Source organism: Mustela erminea, chromosome 11, assembly GCF_009829155.1.
Source record: "Mustela erminea isolate mMusErm1 chromosome 11, mMusErm1.Pri, whole genome shotgun sequence".
Lineage (NCBI taxonomy): Eukaryota > Metazoa > Chordata > Mammalia > Carnivora > Mustelidae > Mustela > Mustela erminea.
Window position 1 is genome coordinate 39,966,053 of NC_045624.1, and position 18,377 is coordinate 39,984,429.

The 18,377-nt window shown below is 36.3% G+C and overlaps 1 long non-coding RNA gene across 1 annotated transcript in view; it reads left to right on the plus strand.

Annotated features, from left to right (window-relative positions):
• Window positions 1–241: 241 nt before the first annotated feature.
• Window positions 242–18,377, plus strand: part of LOC116569062 — a 161,512-nt gene continuing 143,376 nt past the window's right edge. Inside the window, exon 1 of the long non-coding RNA XR_004276839.1 lies at window positions 242–2,011. This is a non-coding gene — a long non-coding RNA (uncharacterized LOC116569062). The remainder of the gene's footprint in view (window positions 2,012–18,377) is intronic.

Here is an 18,377-nt window from a genome sequence, read left to right on the forward strand (position 1 = left end):
ATCTTCCAGTATCATTATTGCTTCTTTACTTGTTTTTATACCCCCAGTATAAATTTTCATGCCTTCAAATTGTAAGCTTTTTACAAGCTTTTAAGTTTCGTTGTGTAACACAATTTTTTTTTTTAAAGATTTTATTTGTTGGAGACAGCATGAGCAGGGAGAGGCAGAGGGACAGGGAGAAACAGACTCTCCACTGAGCAGGGAGCCTTTTGCAGGGCTCAGTTCCAGGACTCAGGGATCATGACCTGAGCTGTAGGCAGATGCTTAATTGGCTGAGCCACCTGGGTGCCCCTAGTACAATTTCTAATACAGAATGGGAGCTCCATAAATATTTGTCAAGTGAACAACTTGTCATGTACTAAACCATACTTCAGGAACTATTTTGTTGGATCTAATTCTGTCTCCACATTGAGATAGTCACCAGATAGCCAATTTGCAGCTCCATAATTCATTATGGCCCCATTATTCTGGCAGGCTTTGTTAAATTCATTATAATGTAAATTATGCTACTTATATTTTTTAATTTTTTTGAGTTTGGAGATGTTACAACATCTAGTGTCTGCAGTTTGTAATCTATACAGACATTTTCTATCAATTTCACAAAACTTGAAAACTAAGCTCTGACATGTGGTAATACTTTAAATCTTTCTTTGGCATGCTGTAAATAGTACCTAGTCAGAGTGAAGTAGCATTCCTTCCAGACTTGAGTTTTGTAACTTGGAGTCTGAACTGCAGGAAGTCTCCAGAAGGGTCACTAGATCCCCTAAAATTTAATGTAAAATATTACATGTATAGACATTTTTCTGGAAAGAGAAACCATAATTTATATTATTTTAGGAAAGGGATAAATGACTCCAAAAAATTTAAACAATGCAATTATACCATATGTTTTACATTGTGCCATAAATCATAAATCAGAAGCTTTTTACATACTTGGTTCCCTAAGCACTCTGAAACAAAAAAATGGGGAAGGTTCTGTTCTAGATTTGAATACACACACAAAAAACACACCAATTTAGCTATGTGGAGTAGAACTGGGATTAAAAGGAAAATCAGCCCATATCCAAAAGTGGGCTGGGTAAATTCTGCACAGAATTCTTAAGAGTTTCAGACTAGTCTTATTTCATATTTTCTGACAAATAAATTTTAATGTTTAAATTACTATATAGACCGTCAGAAAAATAAAACCAAAGAGTATGTAAGTAGTATTTTGATTATTGGAAGTACTATTTAAGCTCAGTTCACTTGTATCTTGGTTACTGAAATATAATTCAAATGAGAAGGAATGGAGCAGGAGCCAATTTCAGAGGAAGCCTAATCTTTCTTTTAGCACATGGTTCAGATTTTCATTAATAAAAATGTGTAGTGTTTTAATATGCACAACAGGCTAGCATATCGTAAGTGTGAAATGAGGTTAATTTTATTAAACTTGCTAACTTGCTTAGTCTAGGTGAAAATGAATTTACTGACATGAGACTAGAACATATCTGAACTATGAGTGAAAAAGAAGTCAATCTGTTCAATGATGAAATATTAAAATATGAGAAGGAGTTTTGACGGAATGAGGTGGAGGAGCAAAGTGCTTCATTCAGATTTTCCAAACAATCCCCAGTCACTAAATAGGAAAGCATTCATCTATTACTCTTTGGAATATTAAATGATATGTTAAAGAGAGATTTGGTTTGCTTTGTTAAATTTGGTGCTTTGGAGGTCTGAATATCAAAAGTTGGCATATCAACTTGCGGTCCACCTGCAACTTTAGTTTTATTAACTTGGGAAATGAGAAAATGTGAAGGGAAAATATGTGGTAGAATATGGGAGGGACGTAGAGCTGAGACTCAGGACTGAAAAATCTGTCTTGCCACTGTAATATAATCTAGTCTCCTTTGTCAGTAGGCAGAAGCACATTACTGGGTATCATCACAGAAATGCATTTCTGAAGAAAAATACTGTAATCAAAGCCTTTTAATGAGGAAAAAAAGACAGCCAAACCAGTCCAAGTCACATTGAGGTAAGCTGCTCCTTCCTTAGCAATAGCGAAATACTGAGGATGAAGAGACACCTCTATTCAGAATAGAGAGTGAAACACCTAGTTTTAACAAGTATTGGTTGGTAAGGGAGAAATTGCTCCAAGCTTAGATAAAGTGGTCCCACAAATTTCTCCTTTCTGTCTTCTTTTGTTAATCTGGGCAAAACTGAAATAAAAACTTCATGGCGGCGGACAGGGTCGGGGGGGTCGGGGGAAGGGGTGGCTTCTATGTATCACTGAAGAACGATTTCAGATGTCACTTTTTTTTTTTAAGATTTTATTTATTTATTTCACAGACAGAGATCACAAGTAGTCAGAGAGGCAGGCAGAGAGAGAGAGGAGAAAGCAGGCCCCTTGCAGAGCAGAGAGCCCTATGTGGGACTCGATCTCAGGATCTCTGGATCATGAGCTAAGCCGAAGGCAGAAGCTTTAATCCATAGCCACCCAGGCCCCCCAGATGTCACCTTTTCTATGTGATCACACACACCAGATAGTTGTTCACTCCTCTGTCTTCACAAACTCTGTGTCATTATACCTAGATCATTATTTGTCATAATTACTGCCTTACTTGCTTAATTAATTATTTGTCATAATTACTGCCTTAGTCTCTGATTACATTGCAAGTTACTGAGAGGTGGAGATCAACACTTACTCATCTTTGGCACTATAGAGAAGGAAAAAAGTTCTCTGCCTTCAGAGTATTCAGTGTATGGTCCTGCAAAAAAAAACTTGATAAAAGCTAGATTAACCAGAGAAAAACAGTTTATTAGCACATTAACACATGCATGGTACATATATGTGGGATAACTCAGTGGTGAATTCAAAGGGGGCTGGTCAGAACCTGGGGTTTATATAGCATCTTTTTTGAGAGAGAGGGAGAGAGCGTATTTGCCCATGTGAGCAGGGCAGGGGCAGGGTGGGGGTGCGGTAGGGTCAGCAGAGTGGGAGAGGAAGAGATTCCTAAGCAGACTCCATGCTGAGTGCAGAGCCCAACACAGGGCTCAATCTTACAACCTCAAGATTTTGATCGCAGCTGAAATCAACAGTCTGATGCTCAACCAACTGAGTTACCCAGGTGCCCTGCTTATATAGCATCTTAACAAACAAAAGTGATAAGATAAAGGAAAAGGAGTTGAGGTCCCTAGGGATGGAAAGCTGTGAGAAGGTAAAAATATGGGGGAAGATAAGAGTTGTTTTAGTAAGATTTTGTATGTAGCTTACTCTCATGCTGATAAGAGACTAGAGTTGTCTCTGATGATTTGGAGTTATCCTGCTCTTCCTAGTGTAAGAGAGGGCTTGGAAGTTTTTTGTGTCTGCTTCTTCTCAGTTGTCTTCATCTGAAAACAGTGCTTATGGCAAAGTGGTATGTTTTAGCATGAACCCTTTTGAACCTAGTAGGTCCTCAGTTAGTTTTGGAAAAACATGATAATAATATACTATCTCTTATGGCTGTATTTGAATGATGGATGGTGGACAAATTATATTGGCTTATGCTTAGATATAGTTACTTTTAAATGCTATAGAACTAACTTAAAAAGAATTTTAAATTGTTCCGTTTCAAAGCCTGTTCTAATTTTGTGCTGGCTTTTTTGCCCTAATATGTAGCATCTCAAATTTAGCTGTTAACAGCAAATAGAAGAAGCTTAAGGTAGTTAAAAATATGGACATCACTGTTTTCAATTTGAGGCCCCTCCCGGAAAGTCACAAAATATTTAATCCAAAGTTTCTCTTTTCAACTGCAATGTGTAGAATGATTTAAAAATAAATAAAACTCAAAAATCTAAAAATCCAGTAGTGCTAAAGATAACTTATTGGCCATTACTGTCTTCCTTATGTTGGATTTACCTGAATTCTAAACTGAAATTTAAATCAAGCCTTTAATTCTATACCAGATAGTTATCTTCATCTTGAGGAATTTATCTCTTGATTTGGATTTTATTTTACGAAGTTTAAACTCAAAGAACTTCAAAGACTCATTATTTCTAGATGTCTTTGATTCAGTCAGTTATGAGTTTCACAATTGAATGAGAGAGCATACTAAGTATACTTGGAACTTTATAGAGAACCTGCCATTTGGCCTTATCGCCATGGGATGTTTCCTGCTAACTCCCTGAAAGTGACACATACTTACTGTTTATGATTGTTCTGGGAACTACACTTAAGTATTTAGACTTGAAAAGTCACTTTTATACACTTGAACACAGTTCGGATTTCTGAATGTTACATCTTAACGTGAATAATGCTATGCTTCATTTACTGATCTTCTTGAACCTTGTATCAGTTCATTTTATAAAGTAATTCAACTGTTTTGTCTTCTTTTAAATGTGTCTATTTTTTAAAATATGACATCAAATTCCACATAAACTATGGCAAGTTACATTTCTCTGAGTAAGACAAAATGAAACAAAATATAATTTGGAATTATCTTTCCTGGGACATGTGTCTAGCAAATTTGATTATTTCTTCCTCCTAAGCTTGTTTTACTGCATTTCCTATGTGGGATTTAAAGAGAACCTGTAGAAAGTTTGTTTCACACTCATTTTTACAACCCCCCCTTTTTTGTTCTCTTGTTTTTGTTTTTTTTAGCCTTTGTCAATGTCCTTTTTTATTTAGAAGATTGAAAGTATTGACCATGATTTATCTCATTTTCTTCCTTAAATTCTTAGTAGCAAAATCAACTGAGCCTGGAGGTTTTGTGTGTGTGTGTATGTGTGTGTGTGTGTGTGTGTGTGTGTGTGTATGTGTATGTGTGTGTGTGTGTGTAAAGAGGTTTCTGAGAACAAATTCAATTTTTCAAATAGAAACAAGCTATTCAGATTTTTTTTGATCTTGTGTTTGTATTGGAAGTTGTGTTTTTCAAAGACTTTCCTTGTTGCATCTAAGTTATCAAATTTATTGACATATAGCTATTCATAATATCCTTTCATTTTTTTTATGTTTGTAGGACTTCTAATGATGTCTGTTCCTTCTTTTATTCCTATTATTCACTGACCTCTGAGTTAAGTATCATCTTTAACCTCCTTTACATGTGCGAAAATAAGGCACCAGTGGTAACTTGTATAACTTGCTGGCTCAAGATGGCATGATTTGCTACTAACCTCTGATTTGCAGTGCACTGTTTTTCCGTGTGTGTGTTTGCCTGAAATATCTCACAAAATTTTATTCAGCAAGCAGTCAAAACTATAACTGGGCTGAAAAATAAGATTCAGATCATGTAGATCTTGAATAACCTTGGCTGGAATAATTCAATCTAGGTATTAAAAATAATTGGAAATATTTCAGACCTACAGTTGAAAAATTAAAGCTCACAGTTGCTACAAATTGCAGCATTTTTAAAGACAACTTTTCTTTTCTTTTTTTTTTTTTAAGATTTTATTTATTTATTTAACAGATAGAGATCACAAACAGGCAAAGAGGTAGGCAGAGAGAGAGAGAGAGAGAGGAGTAAGCAGGCTCCCTGCTGAGCAGAGAGCCAGATGTGGGGCTTGATCCCAGGACCTTGGGATCATGACCTGAGCTGAAGACAGAGGCTTTAACCCACTGAGCCACCCAGGCGCCCCTAAAGACAACTTTTCTTTTAGAAAGTAATCATTTGCTGATGCACTGCTTAGCATTGGTCCCTACTATTATGTACTATTATGATGGTAGACGGCTATCATCAATTTTTTTCACTCCTTGTTCAAGCCTGTTATAATCCTATCAATACATACGAGAGAGAACATACTCCCCACCTTGAATCTGGGCTAGCCTTAGTGACTTGCTTAAGAAATAAAGTGTGACAGAAGTGGTGTTCTGGGACTAACAAAGCTAGATCATAAAAAGCCTTGCACTTGTGCCTGGGCCTTTTACTCTATCTTGGGGAAACCAGTTACAATATAGGAAGCTCACCGTGTTCTAGAAGCCATATGATGGTGTTTCAGTCAATAGTAGCATTCTAGTCATATCCACCAAAGTGCCAGACATGTAAGTAAAGCCATCTTGAACACTCCAGACCAGCCAGTCTGCCAGCTGAATGCCACTAAGTGACTAGTAAATGCCATGTCGAACAGAAGAAGCCATGCCCAGTGCCTGACCAATGAAGTTTTGAAATATAATAAAATATTTATTGTTTTAAACCACTAAGTGTTAGAATTGTTACACAGAAGATAACCAGAACAATGACTATTATGTAAATGGTGGCCCATATCCCTTCCATCTAGCTTTATAAAGATATAATGTGATATTCCTGATTAGTTGAAAAAGAACCTGGAAAAATGCCACCATTAAATCTGCCATGCTAAGTGGTATATCCCAAGCAACTTTGTTCTCCTCCACAGTGCTAAGATGGGAATACAGTTTTAAAATATATAAAAATTCTTGCTAACACGGTTATTTCAATTTAATGTTACTAACTATTTCTGGTCTTCAGCCAGTGAAGACTTGATTTTATGTTTAAGATACTGTAATGAACAGGACTTTCTGATTACTGGTTGTCATTTTGAAGAGAAAATAAAAACATCTTTATGTATAATGAAATATTTGAGTTGTAATGCAAGAGCTGAGCTTTGGGGCTTTGACTGGTAAATATACTGGGCTAGCTCAGATTTCAGGATGCTTTGAAACAAATCTCTGATTGAATGAATCTGTAATAGAGGATTTGCTTCCTGAGAGAATTATCTCTTACTGGAATGTTAAAAAGCTTTATGTTGGATGCCCACAGAGCCTCATGCAACTTATGTTTAGTCTGTGCCTTGCAGCTGTGTTAGCCAGTAAGATCATAAACAATATAACAAAGGTGAATGTATTTTAAAAAATGATTGCTAAATTTAATCAAATCTCTAATACTTTTTTTTTTAAAGATTTTATTCATTTGCCAGAGAGAGAGATCACAAGTAAGCAGAGAGGCAGGCGGTGGGGGCGGGAAGCAGGCTCCCTGCTGAGCAGAGAGCCCGATGTGGAGCTCAATCGCAGGACCCTGAGATCATCACCTGAGCCCAAGGCAGAGACTTAACCACTGAGCAACCCAGATGCCTTCAAATCTCTAGCACATTTAAAACAATACCCGGGATCATAAACTACTTTTAGTAAAAGCCTAAAACCTAATTTGGCTTGGTGAGAACTTAATTGGAAAGTGTATATAAAGTAATTGAATAATGTCTATTGTGAGTTTTTAATCTTCCTTTTTATTCTTTAATGAAGAATAATTGCCTAGCAACAGAAAACGCAGTCAATATATAAAGTCATTGATTTCTTTTCACATAAGAATCATTCTCATTAAACAAAAAAAAATGTAGAGAAATAGTTATCATTTAAGAATCATCTCCTTGGGAGCGCCTGGTTGGCTCAGTGGGTTGAGCCTCTGCCTTTAGCTCGGGTCATGATCTCAGGGTCCTGGGATCGAGTCCCGCATTGGGCTCTCTGCTCGGTGGGTAACCTGCTTCCTCCTTTCTCTCTCTCTGCTTGCCTCTGCCTACTTGTGATCTCTCTCTGTCAAAAAAATAAGTAAAATCTTAAAAAAAAAATCATCTCCTTGGGACATATTAAAAATCATTATAAGCCTTCAATGAATGTCATGTTTCTATAAAGTTAGCTCTTTGTATTTAGCTTGAAAGTGATAACTATCAAAATTGTTCAGCTCACTGAGGAAAATAAGAGAAGGTGAACTGTCTCACATGTCCACTGGAAGGGAACAGTTGAATGACAAACTTCCAGCCTTGTTTTTAGCTCAAAAGGGCAATTGTTAAAAGTACTTTTCTATTGCGTTAACAAAAGTAAATACAGGCCAGACTTTTTAAAGAAAATGGCTTATAAACAGTAAATCATACTTTTCCTAAAGCTCAGTGGTTACATAAGTTCATAATAATCACCATTTTAGGAAGTGTTCATTTCTCAGGATACACAGAGGCCTATATCAATAGCAGAGTGGCTTGTATTTGATAACCATTGTGAGCAAATGAGTAGAAAAGCTGTCTTATCACTTGAGGCTAATAAATTATAGAGATATTTTACTCTCTAAACAGACCAAATTGTTTCATGGCTTATAATTATATTATAATGCCATAAAAGCCATAATAAAAGCTTTTATTTGTAGTTATTTATATATATATCAAAAGATACATTATGAATTAGGGGCACCTTCATGGCTTAATTGGTTTCAGCACAGGTCGTGATCCCGGGGTCATAGGGTGGAATCCCACACTGGGCCTCCCTGCTCAGCAGGGAGTCTGCTTCTCCCTCTGCCTCTCTCTCTCTCTTTCTCTCTCTGTCTCTCATGAATAAGTAAATAAAATCTTTTTTTTTTTAAAGATACACAATGGATTATTCCTATACATTATAGAAGTTATTGCTCCCTCCCACATCCTGAAAGATTCATTAATTCATTCCTTTATCAACATTTTATAAGCCTGTATTGCTAAAAATTGTTCTGTATCCTGAGTTTACAGCAATAAACAAACCAGAAAAAAAAAATCTCTGTTTTCTTTGAGGCTTACATTCATTTTGAAGAGGGAAAATGGTTTTAAAATTTTAAATAAATGTATTATATAATCCCTGAGAGTAGGAAATATTATGAAGAAAAATAAAGCAAGGTATGGAATGCAGTGTAATAGGAATACATTTTTGGTGGGATGATTGGTGAAGGTCTTTCTGGAGACATGACACTTTTGTTCGTTTGTTTTTAGATTTTTTTTTTTTTTAATTTTAAGGTAAGCTCTCTGCTTACTTAAACAAAAGTTTGAACTCACAACTCCAAGATGAGGACTCCTGTGCTCTACCAACTGAGCCATCTAGGCACCCCAGGATGGGCACTTTAGACAAAATGTAAATGAAATGGAGGCTAAAACCATGGAAATATCTGGGGAGAGAGTGTTTCACACAGAAACAGCAGGTGTAAAATTCTGAGGCTGGAATTTGGTTGGTATTTCAAAGAATAGCAAAAAGACCTGTGAGGTTGGAGTGAAGTAACCTAGGGAATGATCATCATGATGCTGGAGAAATGGCCAGTAGCTTTGGATTTTACTGTGTGATATGAAGCCATTTAAAAGTTTTGAGCAAAGAAATAAAAGATTCCTTTAACTGCTGCATAAGTGGCAATATGGGAGCAAATAAGAAAGCCCTAAGAGCAATTAAGAGCATTTAGGAGGCTATGGCAAGAAAAGATAGGGCCCTGGATGAGCATATGTTCTAGCTTTTTCTGTTTGCTTCTCCAGATGAACTTTCTATCTTCCTTCATGGTGTTTTGTGCCCCAGGAGGCTGGTTTGATTCAGCCAATGGGGGATGCTGGCAAAAATTGGAGGGTGGGTAGAGAGTAAGGAGAGTGTCTCTTGTCCTGGCTTACTTCCTGCAGAGTCACAGGAATTGGTTTGTTCCTCTAACCCTAGCTCTTCCCAGTAGCCTTCTTCAGATTTCCAGGTTCTATGACATCTACCATTCATCCCACCAGACCTTTGCTAATGAGGGCTCTATCTCTTGTGAATTTCCTAACTCTACTTACACCTCTATATAGTCCCTTCAATATACTCTCAAATTACCAAGCTTTAATGAGCCACTCAAGGCAGCCATCACTCTGCCTTGATGGCACAGAGTGATAATGATGATAAGAAGTGGTTGGATTTTGGATATATTTTGACAGGATCTGCTTAAAGACTGGTTGTGTGCATATAACATGAGATACAGAGAAGAGATGCAACTTGCTTTTTCCCCTTAACAATAGCGAGGTTTTCTTCTAAGTCGAAATATATACCTCTATTCTCATTTAATTCATAAAATTGCAAAACACGGATACACCATAGCTTATTAAGTAATCACCCCCACTTAAAGACATTTAGTTCCTTTATGACTTTTTTGCTAATATAAATGGTACTGTAGTGTGTCCCCAGTGCAGATACCTTTGCAGTGTACATCCCGTATATTTGTGCATGTGTGGATTTCTTAAGGACAGGTATATGAAAGTAAATTGCTATACCAAGAGATAGATGTACCTTTAAAACTCATATAGATATTTATAAATTGCTCTTCAAAAAGCAGTACTAATATACCTTTGAACAACAGCGACTTTTACTCTCACAATCAAGAGGTATTGTCAAGCTTTAAAAGATCTTATGATAAAAATGTTTTGTTATTTTATTTGCTTTTCTTTGAATGCTAGTGATATTGAATATGTCTCCATGATAGTTGGCCAATGTTTGATGAGGAATATGATTACACAGATTCAAAATAGCTCCCACAGAATAGTTAATTACAAACAGAAATAAAGACCTTCACAGTGGAGAACTCTGGCAAACATTATCTTAATCAAGTGGCCAGGGCACCTGGGTAACTTAGTTGGTTAAGCACTGGACTCTAGATTCGGCTCCGGTCACGATCTCAGTGTTGTGAGATTGAGCACTATGTTGGGCTCTGTGCTCGGTCTACTTATCTCCCCAGTCTCTCCCCCTTCCCTGTGCCCCTCCTCCTGCTTGCATGCTTTCATGCTCTCTCTCTCTCAAATAAATAAATAAAATCCTAAGAAAAAAATCAAGCGACCAAAGTGAATGTAATGGGACAAATCAAAATTGTGAACCACCTAGTGCTAATGATATATATTAAGAAAACATTGTCATTTCTGTGGTCTTAACTACCAGAGATACATAATATGAATCTAATCATGAGGCAAACCCAAACTAAGAGATAAACTACAAGTTTATAGTTTAAGGTCATAGAATTTGTGTCAAGGTCATAGAGAATAAGGAATGACCAAAGAACTATTCCAGAGTGAAGGAGACAGAAGAAACCTGACAGTTAAATGGGATCAGTGAATTAGGTGGTAGTCATGAATCAATATTAACTTCCTGATTTTTAAGTTTGTATAATGGTTTGTATGAGAAACTGTCCCTGTTTGTGGGAAAATTTCATTAAAATATTAGGAATTGATGGGGCAACAGGTCAGCAACTTATCCTGAAATGGTTTAGAAAAAAGAAGTTATTTATATTCTATTTGTAATTTTTCTGAAAGCTTGAGATGTCAGAAAAATCTCAACAACAACAACCAACAACAACAACCACCAACTTTTTCACATTAGAAATCACAATACAGGGGTGCCTGGGTGGCTCAGTGGGTTAAAGCCTCTGCCTTCGGCTCAGAGGGTCCTGGGATCGAGCCCCACATCGGGCTCTCTGCTCAGCAAGGAGCCTGCTTCCTCCTCTCTCTGCATGCCTCTCTGCCTACTTGTATCTCTGTCTGTGAAATAAATAAATAAAATCTATTTTTTAAAAAAAAGAAATCACAATACATGTTCCTCATGAATACTTTTCTACTTGGCACCCAGTGAACACCATATATTTATTTTTGTGGCAGAAAGGATAAATCTTAACTTGCTTTCTCTTCCCTGGATTGATTGATTGATTTTTTTGCTGCTAATATAGGTTTCAGCAGTCATAAATGACATACTAGTGGTTAGAGAAATATCTCATCACACTATGTACAAGCCAGAAGAATAAAGGTGTCTGAGAGCTAGTCAGAGGCTGTCATTGGAGGGAAAGACTTATGTAAGGTATAGGCTTGTTCCTCATAAACTCCAGCCTTTTCAAGATTTCAAATATAGGGAACTTTCCTGAAACCCTGTCTTAAAATCTTCAAACTATGGAGAGAGCATAGATGTCCATTGACAGATGAATGGGTGAAGAAAATGTGGTAGATACATATGAAATGAAATATTACTCAGCCATCAAAAAATGAAATCTTGCCATTTGCAACGATGTGGATGAAACTAGAAGGTATTATGTTAAATGAAATAAAAATCACTCAGAGAAAGACAATTATCTCACTCTTATGTGGAATTTAAGAAATAAAACAGGATCATAGGAGAAGGGAGGAAAAAATAAAACAAAACGAAATCAGAGAGGGGAGACAAACCATAAGAGACAAACCATAACAAACTCTTAATCATAGGAAAGAAACTGAGGGTTGCTGGAGGGGAGAGGAATGGGGGATGGGGCAACTGGGCGAGACACATTAAGAAGGGCATGTGATATAATGAGAACTGGGTCTTTTATAAGACTGATGAATCATTGAGCTCAACTTCTGAAACTAATAATATACTATATGTTAATTAATTGAATTTAAATAGAAAATAAAAAGAAAAAAGCATTCATATGTTATGCTAATTGGTAGGCATTCAAAACAAAACACGGGGCACCTGGGTGGCTCAGTGGGTTAAGCCGCTGCCTTTGGCTTGGGTCATGATCTCAGGGTCCTGGGATCGAGTCCCGCATCGGGCTCTCTGCTCAGCAAGGAGCCTGCTTCCTCCTCTCTCTCTCTGCCTACTTGTAATCTCTGTCAAATAAATAAATAAAATCTTTAAAAAACAAAAAAACAAAAAAAAAAAACAGTTCACTGAAATCCTAATCCTCTACAAAAACCATTGTATATTCTACACGTTATTTGTAAGAATCAATTTAATTTGGGATCAAAAAATTAGTTGCAATAAACCATTATTAAAATAAAGTACAAAACTCTCTACATAGGAGTAGAGATATATGTCTTTGGAATTATTTTTGCTTTTCTAGCTAGAGCTATATTTATTTTAACAGTATTTTTTCAGCCAACTTACACAAGAAAATAAAGTTGCTATGAAATATTTTTTTAAGGAGAAAACCCCCAAACCTGAAAATCTAGTTCAGACTTCTGAAAATGCCAAAGAATTATTATTTTTACTTCATTTTCTTTTCTCTCCCCGTCCTGTTTTTAAGTAAATTAAGCTTAAAATTCAAGTAACAAGTTTTGAAGAGAAGATACAATTTGTTACTTTGGGCTGCCATCTAGTGTTACAATAAAGAAAACATTTGCCTTTCCTTTTTTGCCTTTGTAAACTTTTGTATTGATGATATTTTCAATATGACGGAAGGTAAAAGCTAATACTATTGTTAAAAGATTTTTTATTTTAAAATTTGTAAAGATTTTTTTAAAAAGATTTATTTTAGAGAGAGCTGGGGGGGCGCAGAGGAAGAGAGAGAATTGTGAAGCAGACTCCTCATTGAGCAGGGGAGTCCAGCTTGGGGTTCAGTGTCACAGTCCTGACTGAGGTCATGACCTGGGCGAAAACCAGAAGTTAGCCACTTAACTAACTGAGCCACCCAGGTGTCCCAAAGATTTTATTTTTAAGTGGTTACTACACCCAACATGGGGCTCAAACTCAAAACACTGAGATCAAGAGTGGCATGCTCCACTCTCTCATTAAGAGATTTTTTTTAAATAAAAATCAAATATATTTAAAGTATATAACATGTTGATTTGATCATATACATATACATATGTATATGTATATACATTCATAGTGGAATGATTACTACAGTAGAGCTAATTAACATATCTCTTCACGTAGTTACTGTATTTGTGAGAAATGCACTTGAAATCTACTCTTTTAGCATATTTCCAGTGTCCAAAAATTAAATATAGTCATCATGCCTGTACATTAGATTTCTAAACATTCATCCTACAAAGCTTCACAGTTGAACCTTTTAACCCAACATCTCCCTATTTCCCTACCATCCCAGTGTCTGGTAACCCCATTCTACTTCTGCTTCTATAATTTTGACTTTTTTTTTTATTAGATTCTACATACTCTATATGGTGTCATACATACACACATAAATACACATGCACACACACAGATGACCCTTGAACAATGCAGGGGTTGGGGTACTAACCCCTCACATAGTCAAAAATGCAGGTATAACTTTGGACTCCCCCCAACTTAATACTAATACCCTACTATTGACCTGGAAGCCTTACCAATAACATAAAAAATCAATTAATATGTATTTTGTATGTTGTATGTTTTATATATGTATGCTTACAAAAAGTAAGCTAGAGGGAAAAATGTTAAGAAAATCCTAAGGAAGAAAAAATACATTTACAGAATGTGCTGTATTTATTGAAAAAATCCATGTGTAAGTGAACCTACCTAACTCAAACCTGTGTTGTTCAAGGGTCAACTGTATATATCTTCTTTTTCCATTTATCCATTGATGGACACTTAGGTTGTTTCCATATCTTGTCTATTGTGAATAATGCTGCAATGAACATGGTGGTGTTACAAATATCTCTTCAAGATCTTGTCTTCAATTTCTTTGGATATATACCCAGAAATTGTATTGCTGGTGCATATGATAGCTCTATTTTTAATTATTTGAGGAACCTGTGTACTATTTTCCATAGTGACTGTACTAATTTATATTCCACCAAAAGTGCACATGGGTTCTCTTTTTTCTACATCATTATCAACATTTGTTACCGCTTATCTTTTTGGTAATAATCATTCTAACAGTGTGAAGTAATACCTCATTTTATGGTTTGGTTTAAATTTCCCTGATGATTAGTGACTTTGAGCATCTTTTCATGTACCGTTTGGCCATTTGTAAGTCCTAATTGGCAAAATGTCTACTCAGTTCCTTTGCCCATTTTTAATCAGATTGCTTGGGGGGGGGTTGCTATTGAGTAGTATATTCTTGATATATTTTGAATATTATCCCCTATCAGCTATATGATTGCAAATACTGTCTTTCATTTGGTAGGTTGTCATTTCATTTTGTTGATGGTTTCCTTCACTATGCAAATGCCTTTTAATGTGATGTAATCCCACTTTTTTTTTTTAAAGATTTTATTTATTTATTTGACGGAGAGAGAGATCACAAGTAGGCAGAGAGGCAGGCAGAGAGAGAGGGGGAAGCAGGCCCTCTTCCGAGCAGAAAGCCCGATGTGGGGCTCGGTCCCAGGACCCTGGGATCATGACCTGAGCCTAAGGCAGAGGCTTCAACCTACTGAGCCACCCAGGCACCCCTGTCCCCACCTTTTCTATCCTGACCACCACTGCTAATCCTACCCAAAATGTGACACCTGGTGTTGACCACTGGGCTTTTACAATATGTCCCAGGTTGAAGCCTCCATTTCGTACATTTTGATATTAGGGCCCAGCTCCTAATCTCTGGAAGTTTCAGATAATACATTTACTCCTTCAGGTAATAGAACTTGCTCATTTTTTTGAGTTCTGCCTTGTCAAATATCTGGCATGCCCATTTTGTCACAGAAATAGGCTCAGCCATGCAATGGCCAAAGCTCTTCTCAGGGTCCAGCTGATGCCTAGTTTTGGATATCTGTGGATGCCTTTTTATATCTTGAGCCTTCTCAGTCTTATCCAAGCAAATCCACCATCCCTGTGTCCCTTTACTATAGGGTTTTGTTACCAAGTATTTCCAACTTGCTGTAATCAGCTCCATCACAAAGAGAGTTTCCTTGTTCTTCCCACTCCCAGTAAATGTGAGAGTCCTTGGTCTATGCCGCCTGTTCTTAGAGATTAAGTGGGCAAAATCTACATAATCTTAGAAATGGCATTCACACTTTCACCTCACTGATTGCCCACTCAAGAATCCATGACCAAGAACATCTCAGCTCAGTGCCCTCCTTTACAACTGCTTTGTTAACCTAGGAATGCAGTTTTAATGGCAGCCCCATTGACAAGGATTAGAGGAGGTTTGGGGGGATTTTTACCACTTCTTGAATCATTCTACATGAAGCTCATTTCACCTACAGGTAAAATAGTTTCTTTTTCCCTAATTTATGTCAGGTTAAGGAGGAAGAGAACTCAAAGAACCTTTCAGAGGAAAATTAACAAATGAAGGCTGATTAGAAAGCTTTTTAATGGGTGCCAGAAGCAATCTTTCTTTTTGTGCCTCAAAAATTGTCATTATCCCTGGGATTAAAATCTGGTAAATATTGACCATGAGCAAATGTGAGAGTTGTGAGGCTTAGGGAAATGCCTTTGTCTTATCAAAAAAACAAAAACAAAAACAAAAAATCCACATGTATTTTCTTAAAGGTTGCATTTATTCTTTTAATCAATACAGAAAGAAAAGAAATAATCTAGAATTGAATCGAGTCGAGGGTAAGTATTCCCAAAATAGGGGTGCCTGGGTAACACAGTCAGTTAAGCTTTCGGCTGAGGTTGTGATCTCAGGATCATGAGATTAATCCTTGACTGGGGCTCCGTGCTTAGCATGGAACCTGCTTATCACTTCCTAGCCTTTTGGCTAAGATCAAGTGTAACGTGGAACCTGCATGAGATTCTCTTTCTCCCTCTCCTCCTTCCCCCGCCAGCTTGCACACATGCACGTGTGTGCATGCACTCTCTCTCTCCCTAAAAAAAAAACAAAAACAAAAAAAAAACTCCCAAAATATAGGAATATTTTTTTTCTATTCATAATGTCATAATTGGTAAATCTTTCTTTTAAAGTGACTATACTAGCTCAGTTGGTCTCAAGGCTTGGAGACCCAAAGCCTTACTTTTTATCCCAAATATTTGGTAACACTTGTACTATTCTAAAACAAAGTTTACAGATAATATAACCCTCCTACAATATTATATAGTGTTTTAACTGTAACATGAATGAATAATGAAGGAGAAAATTGTTTATAATAAAGTAATATATATTTTAATGTATAAATGCTCAGAGATGTTCACAAAAGGAGAAAAATTAGGCAGTTGGATGTTAGCACCTATATCTAGTATCTACCTGATTACCACAGCTACAAATATTGTTTACAGGTATGTTGTGTATTTTAATGCCACAGATGGTATTGACATTGATGATGTGTTTTTCCAAAGGAATGAACAACCCTTGGTAAAGTTCTGAGGAAAACAGAATAAAAACTTTCCTCCATATCACTAGTAGCTACATTTTCAGAAAATTTATAAAATTAAAACCATACCAAAAATACTATGTGTTTATGAAAACTGAATAAAACCTGAGTAATTATTTTTTTTTAAAGATTTTATTTATTTATTTGACAGAGAGAGATCACAAGTAGGCAGAGAGGCAGGCAGAGAGAGAGAGAGGGAAGCAGGCTCTCTGCTGAGCAGGGAGCCCGATACAGGACTCGATCCCAGGACCCTGAGATCATGACCTGAGCCGAAGGCAGCGGCTTAACCCACTGAGCCACCCAGGCGCCCAAAACCTGAGTAATTATTATGAGCATATGTTTCCTTTCACAAATGTTTGGAAGAACATTCAAATACACAACAACACCTGGTAATTATTTACTATGCAGAGAGCTGTGTGCAAGGCAAGATGCCTAGTCTCTGGTCCCAGCAACAAAATGCCAGTAGTACACTCGAATACTGCATCTCTGTATTTTGGGTAATATTTCCTATAGATCCGAAGAAATAAGCCCTTGATTATAATATATAATAATATAGAGAAAAGCATAATCACCCGAGCTCAACATATTTAGAATCTGGAAGAGATTATAATATAACTTACAAGCTAAAAGATAGTAAGACACATATATAAGAAGAGAAATTTGATGTAATTTCCCAAAAATAATTGTTTAAGAATGTTAATATTTTACTATTTATATCATTCTATACTATTTTTTTAATTATATTTTACTATTTTCTTATTATGGGTAAAACAAATTTCTTAAAATTTTCATAGGTCTTAGAAATTTTCTTACAAATGTTATAAGTCAAAATGAGAAGAAAAAAACTAAGAAACAATGGGAAAAGAAGACAAATAAAAATTAGGGAAATATAACTTAAAAAAGAAAAAAGTACATAAATTTTAAAACAGGAAAATTTTGGGAACAAGTCTGTGCAGCATGTTGTTGCTTTCTTCCTCTATTTTTTTTTTTTTTTTTTTTTTTTTTTTTTTTTTTTTTTTTTTTTAAAGATTTTATTTATTTATTTGACAGACAGAGATCACAAGTAGGCAGAGAGGCAGGCAGAGAGAGAGAGAGGGGGAAGCAGGCCCCCCGCTGAGCAGAGAGCCCGATGCGGGACTCGATCCCAGGACCCTGAGACCATGACCCGAGCCGAAGGCAGCGGCCTAACCCACTGAGCCACCCAGGCGCCCTGCTTTCTTCCTCTAAATTAATTTCTATGACTCAACAATTTTCGTGATTAGAGAAACCCAGGGATATTTCTTATCCATCTGGTAAATTTATAGATCCATAGATTATAACAAATTAAGAAAAAAAGTCTTTAAATTCTGATCCTTCATTTTTCTGGGAAAAATTTTTTTTTACATTAATTCATTCTATTCTATTCTTATCATAAATTGCTTTAGTTCTGAAGCATTAGATATAAAACTGGATTGGTTCCTTGTAAAGTTTCAAAATTGTGAAACTTTGGGGGAAATAGTAGAAATATGGGCAGGAAGGGAAAAAGCCCACAAGCCTATGTATCAACTTAGTAGTCTAACCAATCTCATAGTCTAAATTAATTGTTTTATATATTTCTCAAAAGTTCTTTTTTTAAGAATATTGTTTCCATTTATTTAAGTATTCATAACCTTAAGGGGAGAAGGAAACTGTAAAGAGTATAACATTCTGTTTCC